Genomic DNA, 18,390 nt, shown 5'->3' with positions numbered 1-18,390 from the left:
AGAAAACATGTCCCTTCTCTTTCTGTGCTTGACTAATCTCACTTAACATAATGTTATCTAGTTCCTTCCATCTTCTTGCAAATGCTATTATTTTATTTTTCTTTATAGCTGAATAGAATTCCATTGCATGTATTTCCCATAGTTTTGCAATCCACTCATCTGTTGATGGAGATCTAGGTTGGTTCCATATTTTAGCTATTATAAACTGTGCTGCTATTAACATGGGTATGCATATGTTAACATAGTTCTCTGATTTCGACCCCTTTGGAAAGATATCCAGGAGTGATATAGCCGGATCAAATGTTTATAGAAAACTATATCCCAGTTTTCTAAGGAATCTCCATACTGATCTCCATATTGGCTGAACTACTTTGCACTCCCACCAACAGTGTAAAAGAGTTTCTCTTTCCCCACATCCTCACCAGCATTTGTTGTTTGATTTCTTTATGCTTGCTACTCTGATTCCATATCGTCTTAGTTACCAGTGGCTTCATGGTAAGATTTAGTTTCTGGCAACGCAAGTTTTACGATATTTTCAGAATCATTTTGGCCTATTTTGGCTTTTTCTCTTCCTCATTAATTTTAGTATATGCTTGTCAAGATCTATGAAAAAATATTATTCTAGGGTTTAAATTAGGAGATAAATGGCATCTGTGTGATATTTGGTCATCTCCTTTCCATATTATTTATTCATATCTTTCACATCCTTCAAAAATGCTTTATTTTTTCACAAAGATCTTATATATCTCTTGTTATATTTGTGCCTAGATAAATTATATATTTGTTTTTATGAAGGAAGGGTATCATTATATATATATAGTGTTTGTGTTATATATATTTATACTATATGTCTAGTATATGTCATATATAGTTATACTAAAAATATAAACCAGGTGTGATATCACACACTTGTAATCCCAGCATTTGGGAGGAGACAGGAGGATCACGGTTCCCGGACAGCCTCAGCTATTTAACGAGGCCCTTGCAATTCAGTGAGTTCCTGTTTCAATATATAAAGACTAAAAAAGAGGACCAGGGTATAGCTCGGAGGTAGAATGGCCCTGGGTTCCATCACCAGTACCTATAAATAAATAAATAAATAAATAAATAAATAAATAAATAAATAAATACATAAGTAAATAAATAAACTAACTAAAAAATAGGGTTGGGGAGTACCTTAGGGGTACAGTGCCCCTGGGTTCCATCCCCAGTATTGGAAAAAATGTATATATATATATATATATATATATATATATATATATATAGAGAGAGAGAGAGAGAGAGAGAGAGAGAGAGAAAGGCGAAAGACTTAGCCTTAGAGGACACTTTTAATTTCAGTTTGTATCTTCCTTTTCAACTGTTATACCTAATATTTTTTCTTAGTACATTGGCCAGTAGCCTCATATACTTTGAATATAATCAATTATATTTATATACTTAATCAATCCAAAGATATATTATATGTTTAATTTGCTAATGGTAGTTTATTTTTCAATCTTATGATCATGGAATTTTCTCAAATATTAAGTACCTCATTATGTAATTATATATTTTGTTCTTGCATTTGTTAACATTGATATTTTTCCAATATAATATTTTGAAGTATTCTTGTATTCCTGTGATAACAGCCAGTTAATTTTCAAGACCCTATAAATTCTAATATAATCTGGTGAAAGTCTTGCTTGCCATGGGTTTCCTTTTCTTTTTTTTAGTACTGTGGATTAACCCCAGGGGCATTCAACCTCTGAACTATACCCCAGCACTTTTTATTTTTAAACAGGCTCTTGTAAGTTGCCAAAGGTCTCACCAAAAAATAATACTAAAATTAATGAGGAAGAACAAGGAGCCAAAATAGACCAAAATGAGTCTGAAAATACTTTAGGACTTGCATTGCCAAATATTAAATCTCACCACGAAGCTATTAGTAAATAGGGTGGTTACTAATCGCCAAGTTGCCGAGGCTGGCTTGGAATCTGTGAGCCTTCTCTTTCAGCTTCCCATGTACTGAGATTATAGATGTGTGCTACCAGGCCCATCTTGCCATGATATTTTTCAAACAGTAATAAAAAAGTATGACCCTTGTACTTGACAGGCTGAAACAAGAGGATCACAAGTTTGAGACCAGCCATAACAACTTAGCAAGGCCCTCAGCAACTTAGTGGGACCCTGTCTTAAAAAAAAAAGTATGAATCTTGTCATTAGAGATCAAATGGTATATCTATATCTCTCTCTATATATGTACATAGTACACATAAGAATTATATAAACGCATGTATCAAGTTACACACACACATACATGGGTACTTATACTTTGTACTTTATATTTCAGGACAATCACTAAAGTTTAAAGTTCTCATTGTTAGTAAATACTGACTTTCAATAATCATTTCTAGTAGTCATATGTTATAATCAGTATAGCAGTGACAACCAAATTAAGTGAGGTTCCAAAGAATTTTAAATAATTCTGAGCAACACTGTGAGCAACGTTCATTTTGGCTAAACACTATGATGTCCTCTTAAGAGCATTACTTAAAATTTCTAAAGCTCTTTTTCTCTTTAGTAATCACGAGTTTGGAGTGCCGTGGCAATGCAGGAGAAAAAAGAACTTACTATAAATGGCATCTGAAGATTCCTTATGTGAATCCACAGTGTTGCTAGGGAACATGGCTTTTTAGCATTTGGAAAGCTGAAACACCCAGCCTCTTACCTCTTTTGGTCATAGAAATCTATATCATAGATCTGATTTAAATAGTTGGGGGATAAAACAGCCTCAAAATATTGGGATAATCATGGTTTACATTTTATGGATGTTCCCCTAATAAATAATTGTATGTGTTTAACTCATGTTTAGAAACAGGAGAATAGATAGTTCATATTTAGAAAAAGGAGAATAGATAGTATATTATTATCTTTCATTCTTTGGGATACCACAAAACTGTGAAATAGCAGAAGAGTGCTTAAGAGTATTAAAATGATTAATTTTATATTAAGAGCTTGATTGGGCAATAGGGTGCCCAGATATTAGGTCAAACCTTTGTGGCAGTATCTGCAACTGGGTTTTGGGATGAGATTAACATTTGAATTGGGAGACTGAGGGAAGTAGTGAAGTAGGCTGTCCTCCCTGGTGAGAGTGGGGCCCAGTCAGTCAGTGGAAAGCCTGAACAGAGCAAAAGAGCTGACCCTACCTCTAGTATGGAGGCTTCTTCCCACTTAACTGCTTTTAATTAATTAATTAATTAATTATTATAATGTTGGGAAATTTCATTAACTTAAATTGATATTAATTTTACTCCATATGTCTTTATCTGATACAAACCTACAATTGTTTCTTTCTTTCTTTCTTTCTCTCTTTCTTTCTTTCTTTCTTTCTTTCTTTTTTTTTTTTTTCAGTACTGGGGATGGAACCCAGGAGCATTCTCCCTCTGAGCTATACCCCCAGCCCTATTTTTTTTTTTTTTTTGCTTTCTTTCTTTCTTTGTTTCTTTCTTTATTGTGGTACTGGGGATGGAACACTTCTCAGGTTACACTCTCAAACCTATTTTATATTTTATTAGGAAACAGGGTCTCTTAAGCCAGTGAGGCTGGCTTCGAACCTGCGTAATCCTCCTGTCTCCACCTCCCAAGCGCAGGGATTACAAACATGCCCCATCATCCCTGGATTTTATTTTTTTATTTTTATTTTTATTTATTTTTCATTGTGGTACAGGGGATGGAACCCAGAAGCATTCTACCTCTCAGCTATACCCCCAGCCAGATTTTTTTTTTATTTTGTATTTTGAAACAGGGTCTCATTTAGTTGCAAAGGGCCTCACTAAGTAGCTGAGGCTGGCTGTGACCCTGGATCATCCTGTCTCAGCCTTCCAAATGTTGGGGTTACAAGCATGCATCACCACACCTGGCTCATTCTTTATTTTGAAACAAGGTCTCACTAAGTTGCAAAGTGCCTAAGTGATAGCTGAGGCTATCCTCCAACCGCTATCCTCTTGTCTCAGCCTCCCAACAGGTGTTTCTTAACACCACAAAATCACAAAGATTTGCAGTTATCAGTGTATTGTAATGATAAAAACAATGTCCAAACAATTAACAATTTACTTCACTGAAATACTTAAAAGATATTCTGAGGAGTGTTTAAAAGCTGTTTGTAATAGTGATTGATATGTTTATTATGTATTTGTTGCTTAAGAGTACCAATTCTTATATAAAGCATTGTTTTAATACACTGCTCTACTGAGATTAGTTATTAGATATATTTAACAGAAACAAAACTTTGTTTTATTTATAAGGTTCTTATCAATGAAGAGCTTTGTATTAAACAATAATAAACAGGAATATTGCAAGTGACATTTGGTAGGAGAAGGAAAAAAAGTGGTTGCAACGAAACAAACTAGATACCTGCAATATGCATCCTTTACACGAACAGTCCATTCTGAACAGCAGAATTAAATGCTGACTAAATGTATGTCTGTGTGTCTACATGACAACTAAAAAGAACAATAACAGAACCCAGTGCTGTAAGGATAATAGCACATTCTACCACCTTCAGTCATCCAGTGGGCTCTCAGATCAGATTGGCAACTGAGATTTCACATCCACACGGACCTGCTTGGCTAAAGTCACCATTTCAGAGAGCTTGACAACCATTTTAGCAGCTTCATTCAAGTCATCACAAGCAAGAACTTTCAACCCACTGTCAGCTATCAGTGCCTTAGCATCATCATGTACCTTGTAACTGTACCACAACAGGTATTTTAATTTCCAAATATTTTACTGCAAAGATCCTGTGCAATAACATCACATTGCATGATTCCTCCAAAAATGTTAAAGAACCTTTTGTGTGTGTGTGTGTGGTACTAAGGATTGAACCCAGGGTCATTCTACCTCCAAGCTACACCCCCAGCCCCAATTTTTTATTCTTTATTTTGAAACAGGGTCTCACTAAGTTGCAGAGGGCCTCACTAACTAGCTGAGGCTGGCCGCGAACCCCGATCTTCCTGTCTCAGCCTCCCAAGCACTGAGCTTACAAGTGTGTGCCACCACACCCAACTGCTAGTACCTTTCTATCTGAAGTAACAGGCTTAGATGATTCTGGTACCTGTTGGACTGTGGCACCACCACCAACATCAAGAAAGTTGGCTGGAGTCCCTCCATGAAGTTTATTATATCCATGTGGCCATAGCTAAGCCAGCACCATTTACTGAACGGCCTATATTTCCATCAAGACCAATGTAGTTGGGATCTGCCTTAGCTGTGTCTTTCTCCCTTTCATCTTCCTGAAGGTCAAAGATTTTCTTTTGGCAGAAGGCCGAAATTAGAATCAAAACTGATCTTTGAATCCATACATAATACAGATCCATCTGACTCTCCTTCCATTGAATTTATTTCTACCATGCTTGCATCATATTTTAGAAAAAGGTTATAAATATTGACCATGTTTTCTGCTGCAGCATCCACAATATTAGCTGGAAACCCCATCTTCTCTGCAAGCCGGACAGCTTGTTCCTTTTTAATGCCTTCTATAATAGCAACAGGTTCTTTAGCTACGGCATCAGGAGCCTCAGCAGCAACATCTTCAGTGTTAATACCACCTTGTGAACTTCTCTTAACACGGGACCTTGAAATGACCTTTCCATTGTTATTGCAAAGTAGTATTCTCTCCTGGGATATTTTCGCCCACAGACTAAAACTTAATTGCATATTCTGCCCTTTTCTCCTGCTTGCTTGGTAAACAACTTTTTCCAGATCATCTGTGAGAAAACAGTTTTTTATTCTTCTGGAGAAAAAAACAACTATCTTCACCCCACCTTTGAGGCCACTTTTAAATGTTTCTTCACCTCTACCACCAGCTAAAACATGTGCCTTTATCACAACAGCTTTTGAACCTAATATTTTGGCAATTACATAAGCTTCATCTGATGACTTTGCCACAAATCCTTTGGGAACGGAGACACCAGCTTCTTGCAACAATTTCATACTTATGTATTCATGTAGTAAAATATTTCTTTGTTGTTGGTGCTGTACTCAGAGTCCATGACTATAAATAATGCAGAATTTCCTAGAACCTAGGTGGCGGCCCGTGTGCCCTCTGGGGCAGGTGGCTCCCAAGGGCAGTAGCCTGCAGCTGGCTGTAGGACAGAGAGACTGACATTCCTGAATCCAACCCCTAACTGCCTTTAGATTAGGACATTGATTCATCCTGGTTTGGGATTCAAATGGAAATATTAGCTTTTTCTGGTTCTAAAGCTTGTCTATCTTTGGGCAGGAATTACATACACCATTGCCTCCCCCGGTTCTCAGGCCTATAGTCTCAGGCTGGGATGGAAGTACTGGTATCCTAGGTCCCCAGCTTGCTGTTCAGCCTACAGATATGAGAACTCGCTTTCCTTTGTAATTGCCTGAGTGGATTCTTCATATTCTACCTACTTACCTATTTACCTATCACATCTTATTGGTTCTGTTTCTCTGAAGAACCCTTGTATAACTATAAAGTCTGTAGCTACTAAAATATCTATGGTTCAATTTGATTGTTTATAAAAATAGGAATTCCCTACCTAATAGGGCTTTATGAGAATTAAATGAGTCATTATATTAAGATACTTAGTAGATCCGGGAATGGTGGCACATGCCTATAATCCAATATTTGGGAGGCTGAAACAGGAGGACACAGATTCAAGGACAACCTCAGCAATGTAGTGAGAATCTCACCAACCTAGTGAGATACTGTTTCAGAACCAAAAAATATAGAAGGGCTGGGAGTGTTGCTTGGAGGTAAAATGCTCCTGAGTTCAATCCCCAGTATAAAAAACAAACAAACAAACAAACAAAACAAAAAAACCAAAACAGACAGTAGACAGGACAAGTGTTCAATAAGTATTACCTATTAATATTCAGATAGTTCTGGTTGATGTTCTTCTTTTACTAGATAATATATTTCCTGAGATACTACTAAAATTTTCCTCACTTCTTAAGCAAATAGAACTTACTCTTGACAATATTAATCTGGGGATGCATAGCTTGGTGAGAATTTTTCAACCTGCTAAACAGGCTTTCCATAGCATTGCCAGGAACTCTATCAAGTTGAAAAATATGTGCACAAGAAGAAATAAATGTACATTTTGAGGATAAGTGGGTGTATCTGTAGAATTCAAAAGAAAAGAGGATCATTCAAATGGGCCACTAAATATATCTTAAGTGTGTTTGTATCAAAAGGCTATACCTATGAAGAAATAAAATATAGTTTCCTATTTCATAAGAGCTGCTGGGGTATGGAGAGAGATTGATGTCAGAGGTGCCAGTACAGAAGTAAACACCATCAGAATACAGAGTTAGAAATGAAGAACAATTCTGTACGTAAATTGAAACAACCAGAAGGAACCTAGGTATGTAGGATATAATTACTCGAACTGGAAAGTACCCAGGAAGCTGGATTAATAATTTTCCCACAGTTTAAAAAAAACTGCCAGGCAGTTTTAAAAGGTAAAAAGTTCAGCAACTTTTAATTAGATATTATAACCATAAAATATTTTAAAGTCAGAACCATACTCAAACTAGGAATGAAATTAGAAGGAAGAAGAACACAGTATCTTTTATTGTTATATACATTTCATCTTTTTATAGTGTGGAAGAGGCTTATATTTAAATAGGATGACAGAAATGAATGATTCCCTCTTTATGGGTACAAAATTTCAGAGCATTATTTTTACCTCAAAGGAAACTACACTATTCAACTTCCCATTACAAGAAAAAATGAAAAAGGTATGGTAATGAGTTTTATTAGAGAATATACTTGAAGCATTTGGCAGAATTTAAGGAACAGATTTTAACAATGACATTGAAATCAATCTTACGAATGATTGCTACAATTTTCTAGGCAAAAGGCTATCTAGGTTAAATGAGTCATTTCTTGAGCCATTAGATCTGCCCTTCTGCAATGTATGCAACTCCCCCCCCCCACACAGACAGTTATCTGTTGGGCCAGCAACCAAGAATCTTGATCTTAAAAGAAATGATGTCAGAATTTTAAGCTAATCAATAAATGGCACTGGAAGCATCCAGGGATGTACAGGCAGTGGATAACATGATTCCTTTCATCTCATACCATTATTACCTGCTATCTTTGTAGAGCGAGTTGTGAACAAGAAGCCCTAAATAGTACCTGCATAAAAAATGTTGAAGTGAATGTTTGCTTCTTTCAAACTGTCTCTTTTTAGATCAGTTTCTTGCAAATCACACTGAGAACTCTAAGTCAGCTTGTCTGATTTTTCTCAAGGTGCAATTCCAAAACTATATAGACCAAATTTACATTTTTCAAACCTTCACCAAGGAGCTTTCCAATCTCTTATTAACACTGAGTGAACTGATGGATTATAAAATAGACAGCAGAGCAAAGATTAACCTAATGAGTAAGTGGACACATAAAAACTTTTTACCACAAAATCAAGAATATATTTATGAGCCTCCATAAAAACTGTATTTGGCATCCATAAAGTGAGACAGGCCTATATTATTTTGCAAAGGTTTCTGCATCTACTTCTATCTATTCATATCTTGCTATTTCCAGCTGAGTTCCCCATGATGCACCCACACCAAACAATTTTCCATGCTCTGAATGCTCCCAGCTTTCACTGTGCTCACGCTTACCTTAACAGAGGCTTGGGTTGCTCTTTCTCTGTATTTACCCCCTGCCCCCGACAAGAAGATTCTAAGCCTTTAAGACTCAGCTCAAGTGTCAGCTCACCTGTATATCGTCTACTAACTTCTGGATGAAGCTGTGTGTTCATTTCCTTCATTACACTTAATTTGAGCCTTACCTATTTCTATGGACAGAAAGCATTACTGTACTGTGACATTTATTTACTTTCACTAGATAGAGCTCCTTGAATGAAACATACATCATCTCTATGAGTAATTTTTGTATGACATCCATGTAGCCATATTTTTTCTTGACTATCATTTTTCTTTCACGAATGGCCAGTGGTTTTCATTTCTTGAATTTCATTCCTTTGGACAGCACCGAATTCATTTCTTCTCATCCTCAACAATTCCTCTTCAACAGTTCAATTCCAGTTCTGACTTGGATGATTTTCATGAATAAAGTGTGTTAAATAGACTAGTTCTTGTTTTCATGTTTTATTTAAACATGCTATTTGCTTTATTGTCTAACCCTCATTGATTCGCATTTGCTTAATTTATTGCATTTGGACTAACTAAATTAATTGTTTTAGTTTGTTTGCCAGAGTTAAAGTTTAATGTTGGTTATTGAAAATGGGGAAATAAATCATCTTCATAGGGAAGGAGAAAGGGAACACTGAAGAAAGGAAGCTGTTGGCTATGTCTCCACACAAGTGGAAGTCAAAGGAGCAGAAATTAAGCCTCAGAAGGATAAATATAAGACCAGGGGACCAGCTGGGTGCAGATCACTGGCAGGGCTTCACTAACATGCATAAAGCCTGGGATTCAATTCCTAGTTCCACTCCTAAAACAAACAAACAAATACATGCAAAGATTAACAATCCAGTTACCTAGATCTTCATATTGCTTTGCTATTAACACCTGTGTAATCATTATTTTCTCTTGGGCCTCATCTTCCTTATCTGTTAGATGAAAAGCACTGTACATAAGTCATGTATATTCATGTATAATCTTTGTAAAAATACACATAATTGTACTAGTATTTGCATTTAAAAAATTAATATTAATGTTTTCAATCTTATGTCATCACTGAAATGTTCTTAAGGCAACAATATCTGTATAATGAGCAAGTTATAGTTTAAAATGCACATGGACATTAATGTTTTTAGAAGACCGGCCATCCAAAACTAGAATAATAATATCTAACGTTTATTTGAAGCTTACGTTTGCTAAGTGCCATTCTAAGATCTTCATTTGCATTCATTCACATGGTCCTCACAACACAAACTCCAGTCCTCAGTCTCCAGATGGAAAGTTGTGGCACAAAGAAATGAAGCAATTTGAGTGACAGTTTTTAAGCAGCAGTCAGGATTCAAACTCGGGCAGTCTATAGCTATGATTGGGAAACAGTGGCCTGGAAGAGCTAAGATTTTGATATTATTTTCTTCTCTTAATGTGAATGTATATGCACATGCTAGTGTTTCACACATATCTCTGTTTAAACTAATTTGGTATTATTTGTATGCTCATATTTTTTGTGTGTGGTAAGGCTCCTTTTGATACCACATAAAGATAAAAGTTTCAAGAATGCTTTGGAGCCGGGCGTGGTGGCGCACGCTTGTAATCCCTGCACTTGGGAGGTGGAGACAGGAGGATAACACAGGTTTGAACCCAGCCTCAGCTACTTAGTGAGGCTTTCAGCAACTTAGTGAGACCCTGTTTCCAAATAAAATATAAAAAAGGTCTGGGAGTATAGTCTGGAGGTAGAAAGCCTCTGGGTTCCACCCCCAATACCACCAAAAAAAAAAAAAAAAGAAGAAGAGAATGCTTTGAAAAAATGGAGACATAAAAAAGCTTGTGTTTCTACTTTCAGACAAGGTTGCTCTTCTTCCAAAAACAAAAACAAAAAACCCCAAAACAAAGCAAAGAAATAAAACAAAAACAAACAAAAATAAAGTTTGTGAAATGATGATTTGAAAAACACTAGAAAGCTGGGCGTGGTGGCGCACGCTTGTAATCCCTGCGCTTGGGAGGCAGAGACAGGAGGATCCCGCAGGTTCGAAGCCAGCCACGCAGGCTGGCTTCAGAGACCCTGTTTCCAACTAAAAATGTAAAAATAGGTCTGGGAGTGTAGCCTAGAGGTGGAAGGGCTTCTAGGAACCCCAGTACCACAAAAAAAAAAAAAAAAACCCACTAGATATTGGAAAATGAAGCTCAGAAACCTTAGAAACAACAAAGAAGTTTAGAGTACAATTGCCCCATTATACTGCCTTGAGAGAATCTCCAGGCTGTGGAACAGGAAGAGGGAACTCCTGATCTGAGAAGACGGACTCCAGAATCTGGAAAAACCAAGATGAACAGAGTAGACAGGACAGAGTATGTAAAGGAGACAGGATCTTAGGTTATGCACAGTTTTGGTGAGTGTATATCTTAACAGATGTCAAATACATTATTTTTATGCATTTGAATGTTGGTTAAGCGATCTATAAAAGGATTAATTGCATATTGCTGGCCAAAAAGAAAGCTTTGCAACCATTTAGCTTACTTCTAGAATTATTAAAATTTTATAATATGATTTTTATAAAATTAATTATAATCATGTATATGCTTGTGTTTGTATGCATCTGTGACAATGACAGTTTATATTTCAAAACAAAAAATGGTTTCATAACCTTCTTTGAGTGTTCTGGGTTGAACCTGGTACCTCTGAACTTATTTAACATCTCCCGAAATAAGAGACAGTACTATAAAACAGAGCTAGATATTACTGAAAAAGTCAACTAGTAGCATTAAATGTCACAGTTCCCCTTAAAATGGCATCTCTAATTATAAACTGACACTAGCAAAGCATTGGCAGTTTCCATGATGTGGCTTGCATTCGCATGCTCCTGCAGCTGCTAGCTAAAGCTCCAGTATTCTCCTCTGCATTTGCTTTCCCTTCGTGACATTTGATCAGTCAACAGTATGAACACTGGTGTTCTCTTCAGCCACCCTACAGTTAAAAGTCTTGACTACTTCATGTTCTCCTGAAAGTGGAATGGGGAGAGCACTGAGTCTTTCAGAATGAGATCTGTACTCATCACTCACAGCAGCAGCTGCTTGGAAACCCGCCTTTGCAGAGGTGAGGCCGGTTCATTCACTGGGAGAAGAAGAGCTGTTTCAGACTAAAATGGAGGGAAAACAATTCTGGCAGCTAGAGAGGCTTCCGAAAACTGGAAAGATTGGATTTCCAGGGTTTGGGCAATGAAGCAGAAACTACTTAAATTTATAGGATACAGACAGGAGAAGAGCTTCGGGTTATTTTTAAAAAGGAATCTGGGGAGCTCTTACATAGGGAAAGTCACACCGACTGAATCATACTGGGGGAGTAAAAAGGGGAGAAGCCTGACTCTGGGGGCCGCATTCAAAGAGAAAGAGGCAGTAGAGACAAAACCTCAATCCCTAGCATCCCTGAATGAAAGCCGGCCTGGATACATTCACAGCTGGGTATAACTTCCTCAGCCACCACTAAGTGTTTCTACTCTTCTTTTTAAACATTTTTAATGCTTTTATTGGTGCATTGAGTTATGCATTTTAGTTGCGGTTCAAAGTCATACCAACTTGTACACGGGTCTTGGTGTGTTGCCCTTCAAGCTCCACCTTACTACCCACCCTTCTCCATAAATAATAGTGAGCCTGGTAGGAATGATACCTTCATACATGGACTCGGCACTGTTAGAACTGTTCCTTTTATCAGTTCTTCCTTTTTCTTTCCCAACTTCTTCCACCAGCTCCCTTTCACTATTCTACTGGTCTCTCTCCACATCCATCCAGTGTCATGTTTCCTGTCTTCTCTGTAGTTTCCACATAGAAGAATAAACATACAACCCTTGACTTTCTGAGACTTGCTAATCTAACTTAGTATAATATTCTATGGTTCAATCCTGCAAATGTCATAATTTTGTTTGCCTTTATGGCTGGGTAAGATTCCATTGTGTGTATATACCATATTTTTATTATCTATTCCTTTATTAAAGGACACCTGGGTTGGCTCCATAACTTAGCTATTGTGAATTGTATTCTATAAACATGGGTGTACATGTATCATTATAGTGTTCTGACTTTGTTTTGGAAAGATACTGAGCAGTGCTATAGCTGGAACAGAACCACCCTATGACCCAGCCATAGCAGTTCTTGGTAGTCCTACATTTCTACTGAGTTTCTATTATTATAGGCCTCTCCCTTTGACCTTTCCTGTGGAATCTTTTCTTTTATCAGTCTTCTCCACAATTTGTTTACTCTAATTTGAGGACCAATAGTATTGGGCTATTCTAGGAGCTTATTAGAAATTCAGAATCCTGCCTGGCATAGTGGTGAACAACAGTAGTCCCATTGCTTGGGAGGCTGAGACAGGAAGAACGCGGCTTTGAAACCAGCCTCAGAAACCTAGTGACTCCCTACACAATTTAACAAGACCCAGTTCCAATATTACAAAACATGGCTAAGGGTGCAGCCGGAACCACAGCCCCAAAGGGGTGGACGAGGAAGAAAGGCAGGGAGGGAGGAAGGGCGTGAAAAGGAAGAATGGAAGGGAGAAAAAAAGCAGAATCATGGATCCAGCTCAGATCTACCAAAACAGTACCAATTTTTCCAAGGCTTACATGTGATTTACATGTACATTAAAATTTGAGAAGCATTATCCTCTAGAACATACAATGTGTTGTCTGAAAGAGAGACTTTACTTTTTTATGCTAAGACAATAGCATATAGAGTCTGAGCATCAGCTGTTTATTCATTCTCTCACAAATATTCATTAAGCACAAAGAATATCTTGCAGGCCCTATACTCAGGAGCTAGCATTTTGCTATCATTTCTTGAACTCTATTCCGGTTCTCTTACTGTGTGAGGTGCTAGCATCATAGAGGTGAATGAGACGTTGTTCCTGTCCCCAAAGAAGTTATTAGGAAATGGCTAATGCAAACATAAAAGCCATAGTTTCAATGTTACGAACATGTATCTGGCATTGGGGTTACTGGAGAACAATGAGGATACATGTAAGGAAGGTGGTGAGCAAGTTTTATAAAAATGGGGAGGTTTCTGTAAAGGTGATGACCCTAATTAAGTTTTAAAGAAAAAGAAGCTGTCTTTTTCCCCCTATGGGGAAAAAGTGGACTATGAGGGTAAGATATGATAGTTGTAGATGGAAAGGTTTCCAAGGTAGAAGGAACAAGTTCAACAAAGGCTTATGCAAAAACAAACAAACAAACAACACAAAAAAGAGATTGGTCTATTCAGATACTTTGAAGTAGTTCCATACTGCTGGATCATGGGTTTTGAGAACAGTGGATTGAGGTCTGGTGGACAGAGATAAGAATGGAGAGCGTGATAGGGTCCAGGCTTAGAGGGTTTGTAGACAAAGCACTTTAGGACTGATCTTATAGAGAAGTCACAGAGGGTTTTTAAGTAGGGCAATAACAGGATCATGTTTGTGTTAGAAACATCACTATTGAGGATGTTTGGGAAATGGTGATTAGCTAATTTGGCTAACCCATAAAGTTCATGGGGAAAGGTAATAGCAGATAAGGCTGGACCTCTGACTTTGCGTCCAGATCACAGAGGATACTGACTGCATGTTTCATACTTAACAGCCAGTGAGGAGCCACAGAAAATTTCTGAGCGGGAGAATGACTTAGACTAAGAAGAGTCTAAAGGGAGAAGACCAGTTAGAAGATTACTGCAATAATTTAGGCAAGAGGTAACAACCTGATGACTCTGAGAAGAGAAATTAAGGAATAGATTCAAGAAGCAGGTGCAGAATTATAAGCACAGTTTCATTATTCATTTTAGGATGGCACAATTTTATACATAAATCAAGTCTTTATAAACATCTCTTTTTTTTTACATCCTAATATAGCCTATAATTCTGCACCAATCACTGGGTGGGATTCTTTTCAAGTCTTTAGATGACCAAGGAAAGAAGCTCTTGTTCATCTCGCTATAGGTCCACATCTCACTTCTAAGCAGAAACTGCTGCACTCCTCAGCACCCAGACCCAGGAGAGGAGTCTGCTGAACACTAGTTCTCTGCTCTCCTTGCCTCTTTTGGTTGTTTCCCAACCCTGAATGTGAGCCTAGAGAGGCTTTTTCTGTTATTCTTTATTGACTTTCAAGATAATAGTCTCCTCTTTTCTCATCTCCAGCTACTTTTATACTCCCATGTATGTGTGTGTGTTTACTTATCTGTGGTCATAGAGATATCAAAGATCCATTTTCAGTGCTTAGGGTCTTTAAAGCAGTGTAGGTAAATTGTAAGGTAGGTATAACTACATCACAAGTCTCAACTACTACGAGGTGGCTTTCTATGATTTGGGGCTATGGAGCCCTACTGGTGGCATTATTATTCTGAATTTCATCAGAAACCTCTTCCAAGTGTTTCTGTTTCACATCAGAGAATATTTATAGTTCCATTTCAAGCATCATACTTGGCCTGACTTCCAAAATACAGAATTCTAAATGGCCACTTTCTTCTATAAAAACCTCAATACATACATATATATACATATATATATCTATACATAAACACACAGACATCCTTTAAAAAGATGGGAAGTAGCACTGTATATTTATTTCCTGTATATCAATTTGCACCATGTGACAATTTGCCTTCTGGAGCTGGATGACTCTATTCTTTCTAATTCAAGATCCACCAGGCCTGGAGACTGATTAGAAACATTCATGCTGTAATATTAACACTTAGAAAATCCCACTGTTCTTATCTGAGCTTTTCATTTTTGTTAAGACGCTTAGCCAGAATGGAAACTGCCCACACAATGCTTGTAGGAAAATTATACTTGCTCAATAATATTCATATCTTTGCCCACTTCTGAGTAGAACAGAACAAGCATTAAGATATGCATGTATACATTTGCATGAATATACCATACACAAATTCAGGTCCTCATGCCGAATTTTAAATACACATCAGCAAAGAAATGCAAGTTAGAAAAAACATAGACTCTCAATGTCCAGAGTTCTTTCCAGATGGTGAGGTATTATTTTTTTCTTAGAATTTGCTTAGAAGGAGAAGATATTAGTAGCCTTAGTTTATAGGATACCTTTCCCCATTCTCCTTTCTCTACAAGTAACAGGAATGGGCTATTGTATGGGCAACTTAAGGCACAAATACTTTCTTCCTTCACATACAGATCACGGAAAGACATCCCAGAGGAATGGTTCTCCATACAATTCCAAGGATGACTGTCAATATAATCTGCCTTTTATAATAGTCTCTCCCTCTCTTGAGTTACCCCAACTCCTTGCCAGCTCCACAGCCTAGAGACTTCTATTGCAGTAATCTCTCAATCTCTCCATTCCAATATGAAATGTTTCAATCCTCAAAACACAGGCTTGCACTATCCCATTCAGTCCTTACAATAGTCTTGTAATTTGTAAGCTCATAGAGCAATATTGTTATACCAATTCAGCAAACATATTGTTCAGTTCTAAGAGTTCCAATTCCTTTTTCCTATTTGCTTTTGTAGTTTATTTCTTCCTGGTTTTGATGAACTGTTCCTTGCATTTTCTAAGTGAAAGTTATTTGTTTATGTAGTTCTTCAAGCTTTTAAAAGATATTTGTTTGACTGCTCCATAAAATTAATTTCATCTGGAAGGAATCAGACTTTTAGTGTTTGTTTTTGTGGATGTACTTCATAGTTTTACATTTCTTTTCCTATTTTTAATTTTGTTTTTCAGATCATCTTCCCACCCTCCACCTTGCCTCTCATTCTGGCTTACAACAGTCAGGCTGGGTCCAGTCTTTACATCTGCACAGAATAGTACACTTTCAGCCCCTCTGACATACAGAAACTGAGTTTCTATAGTTCCATAGTCCCCTGCTCAGACCTGTATACTGCCTGTATATTGTATACCATGAACTAATGGGGCCATCTTGACAAGAAGTTTGCAGTATCTTCATTTTATAGCTAGAAATGAACTGGAGAGGATTTATTAGCTTGACCCAAATTGAAAGCCTAATCAATGATACAATCTTAGCTCCAACTCAAATCTTTCATTTGGCTCTGATAATCAAATTTTATTCCATTTTACTGAGTGTTGCTCTCAATGAGCTGCCACTGGGTGGTGATAGAGCAGAAAAGCCCAGGACTCAGAGTCAGAGGACCTGTATTCGAGTTCTGACTTTGCCAGTTACTAGTTTCTCTTGGCTCCAGTTCATTCATTGTAAAACAGCAATGCTACCAAATACCCTACAGAGTTGTCATGATATTAAAGCGTGTGAAAAAAATTTTAAGGTGTCATACTAATGTGGAGGGTTTAATAGCTGAAAGACTTGTATTTTAAAATATCTATAAATAATTTGCATTTATTTCTAAGAAATAGTGGAACAGAGAAAAACAGGAATAAAAAGGTCACTTGCAAGTGTATTTTTCTCTATTTATCTTAGCTTATTATTTCTTAAAGTAGAAACTGAATTAAGCACTTCTTGAAATATTAAATATATATTTGATATATATGACATACATGACATTTTATATATATACATTACATTTATGTGGATATAAATATATAAACTTGCTACTTAAGAAATTTTGGGAAAGGAGGTTGAAACAAAATCAGAGAAAGTAACATTAAGTGGTTTGTCAGATACAGCATTGGCTGTCTTAGCTTGACTTTCCAGTCTTTGTGTTCAGATTTTAAGAACAGGCTCTCTATTTAGGTTAATCCTTTCAACAAACTATTTGAAAATAAATCTTCCAGATTTCATTATTGAAGGTAACAAAATCCCCTTAAGCTATGTGGGACAGAAATGAATTATTCTAGGTATCAAGTAGCTCCCAGAACCTCTGGGAGAGCTAGAGAACCAAGCTTGGATGTTTCACAACCAGAAACAAAGCATCTTGTGTTCACACCAACAGAAGAAACACCCACTCACACTACCTGACTATTGTAGAAGCACTCATTGGTTTGATCCATTAGGAAAGTACCTACAACTTGATTTCAGATGTTTCTTTGAAACTCTTCCCAAAGAACTAGATATCTCTACCATCATGCCTGTCACTTGTGGCTGTACCTTCTCAATTCCCTTTTGACTCTAAGCTTAGATTATTCTGTGGAACCAAGTTCTAAGTGAAACCTTTACTTCAATAATTTTTGTGTGTGTGTGTGTGTGTGTGGTACTGGACATGGAGCCCAGGGACCTTTTGCCTCTGAACTATGCTCTCAGACCTATTTTATATTTTATTTGGAAACAGGGTCTCACTAAGTTGCTGAGAGCCTCACTAAGTAGCTGAAACTGGCTTTGAACCTGCGCGATCCTCCTGTCTCAGCCTCCCACGCATGGAGATTACAAGTGTCAACCGCCATGCCTGGCAGCTTCAATAATGTTTTACTCTATGGTAAGGAGGTGAATAGAACTAAAGTGGGTAATAACCAAGCCAATCTTCAGTATTTACCACAATCATGTACTGTAATTTCTCCCCTGTTACAGAGAAGGAAACTAAGACTTAGTTAATTATTAAGTCAGTATAGGGAGAATCCAGGATTTAATTCAGGTTTTCTGGATTGGTCATTTCCACAGCCACTATTATATGAGTAATTACTTGTATTACTAGTACTGTTACCTAAAGTAGTACAAATTTCTAAGAGACAAGTATACTTTCTGATTCAGTATTTTTCAGTATTAAGTGCTGAGTGCCATTATTCCTTCACTCATTCAAAAAAAATTTTTTTTTAAATATCTGCCTCATGTCAGCAGTCTTCTAGGGAC

The 18,390-nt window shown here is 37.1% G+C and overlaps 1 protein-coding gene and 1 pseudogene across 9 annotated transcripts in view; both read right to left on the bottom strand.

Moving 5' to 3' along the window:
• Positions 1-18,390, bottom strand: part of ANKS1B (ankyrin repeat and sterile alpha motif domain containing 1B) — a gene marked incomplete at both ends in the record, with an annotated part of 1,119,409 nt that overhangs the window by 536,216 nt on the left and 564,803 nt on the right. The gene's annotated exons all lie outside the window — the stretch shown is intronic.
• LOC308270036 (succinate--CoA ligase [ADP-forming] subunit beta, mitochondrial-like) lies at positions 4,564-5,744 on the bottom strand (annotated as a pseudogene). The gene is made up of 2 exons: positions 5,040-5,744; positions 4,564-4,827 (listed from the first exon to the last, which is right to left on the bottom strand). The product of its transcript is annotated as a succinate--CoA ligase [ADP-forming] subunit beta, mitochondrial-like (transcript).

This window comes from Muscardinus avellanarius (genome assembly GCF_963383645.1).
Source record: "Muscardinus avellanarius genome assembly, chromosome: 11".
Lineage (NCBI taxonomy): Eukaryota > Metazoa > Chordata > Mammalia > Rodentia > Gliridae > Muscardinus > Muscardinus avellanarius.
Note: the sequence above shows the minus strand (reverse complement) of the source record. Positions and strands in the feature narration are given on the sequence as shown.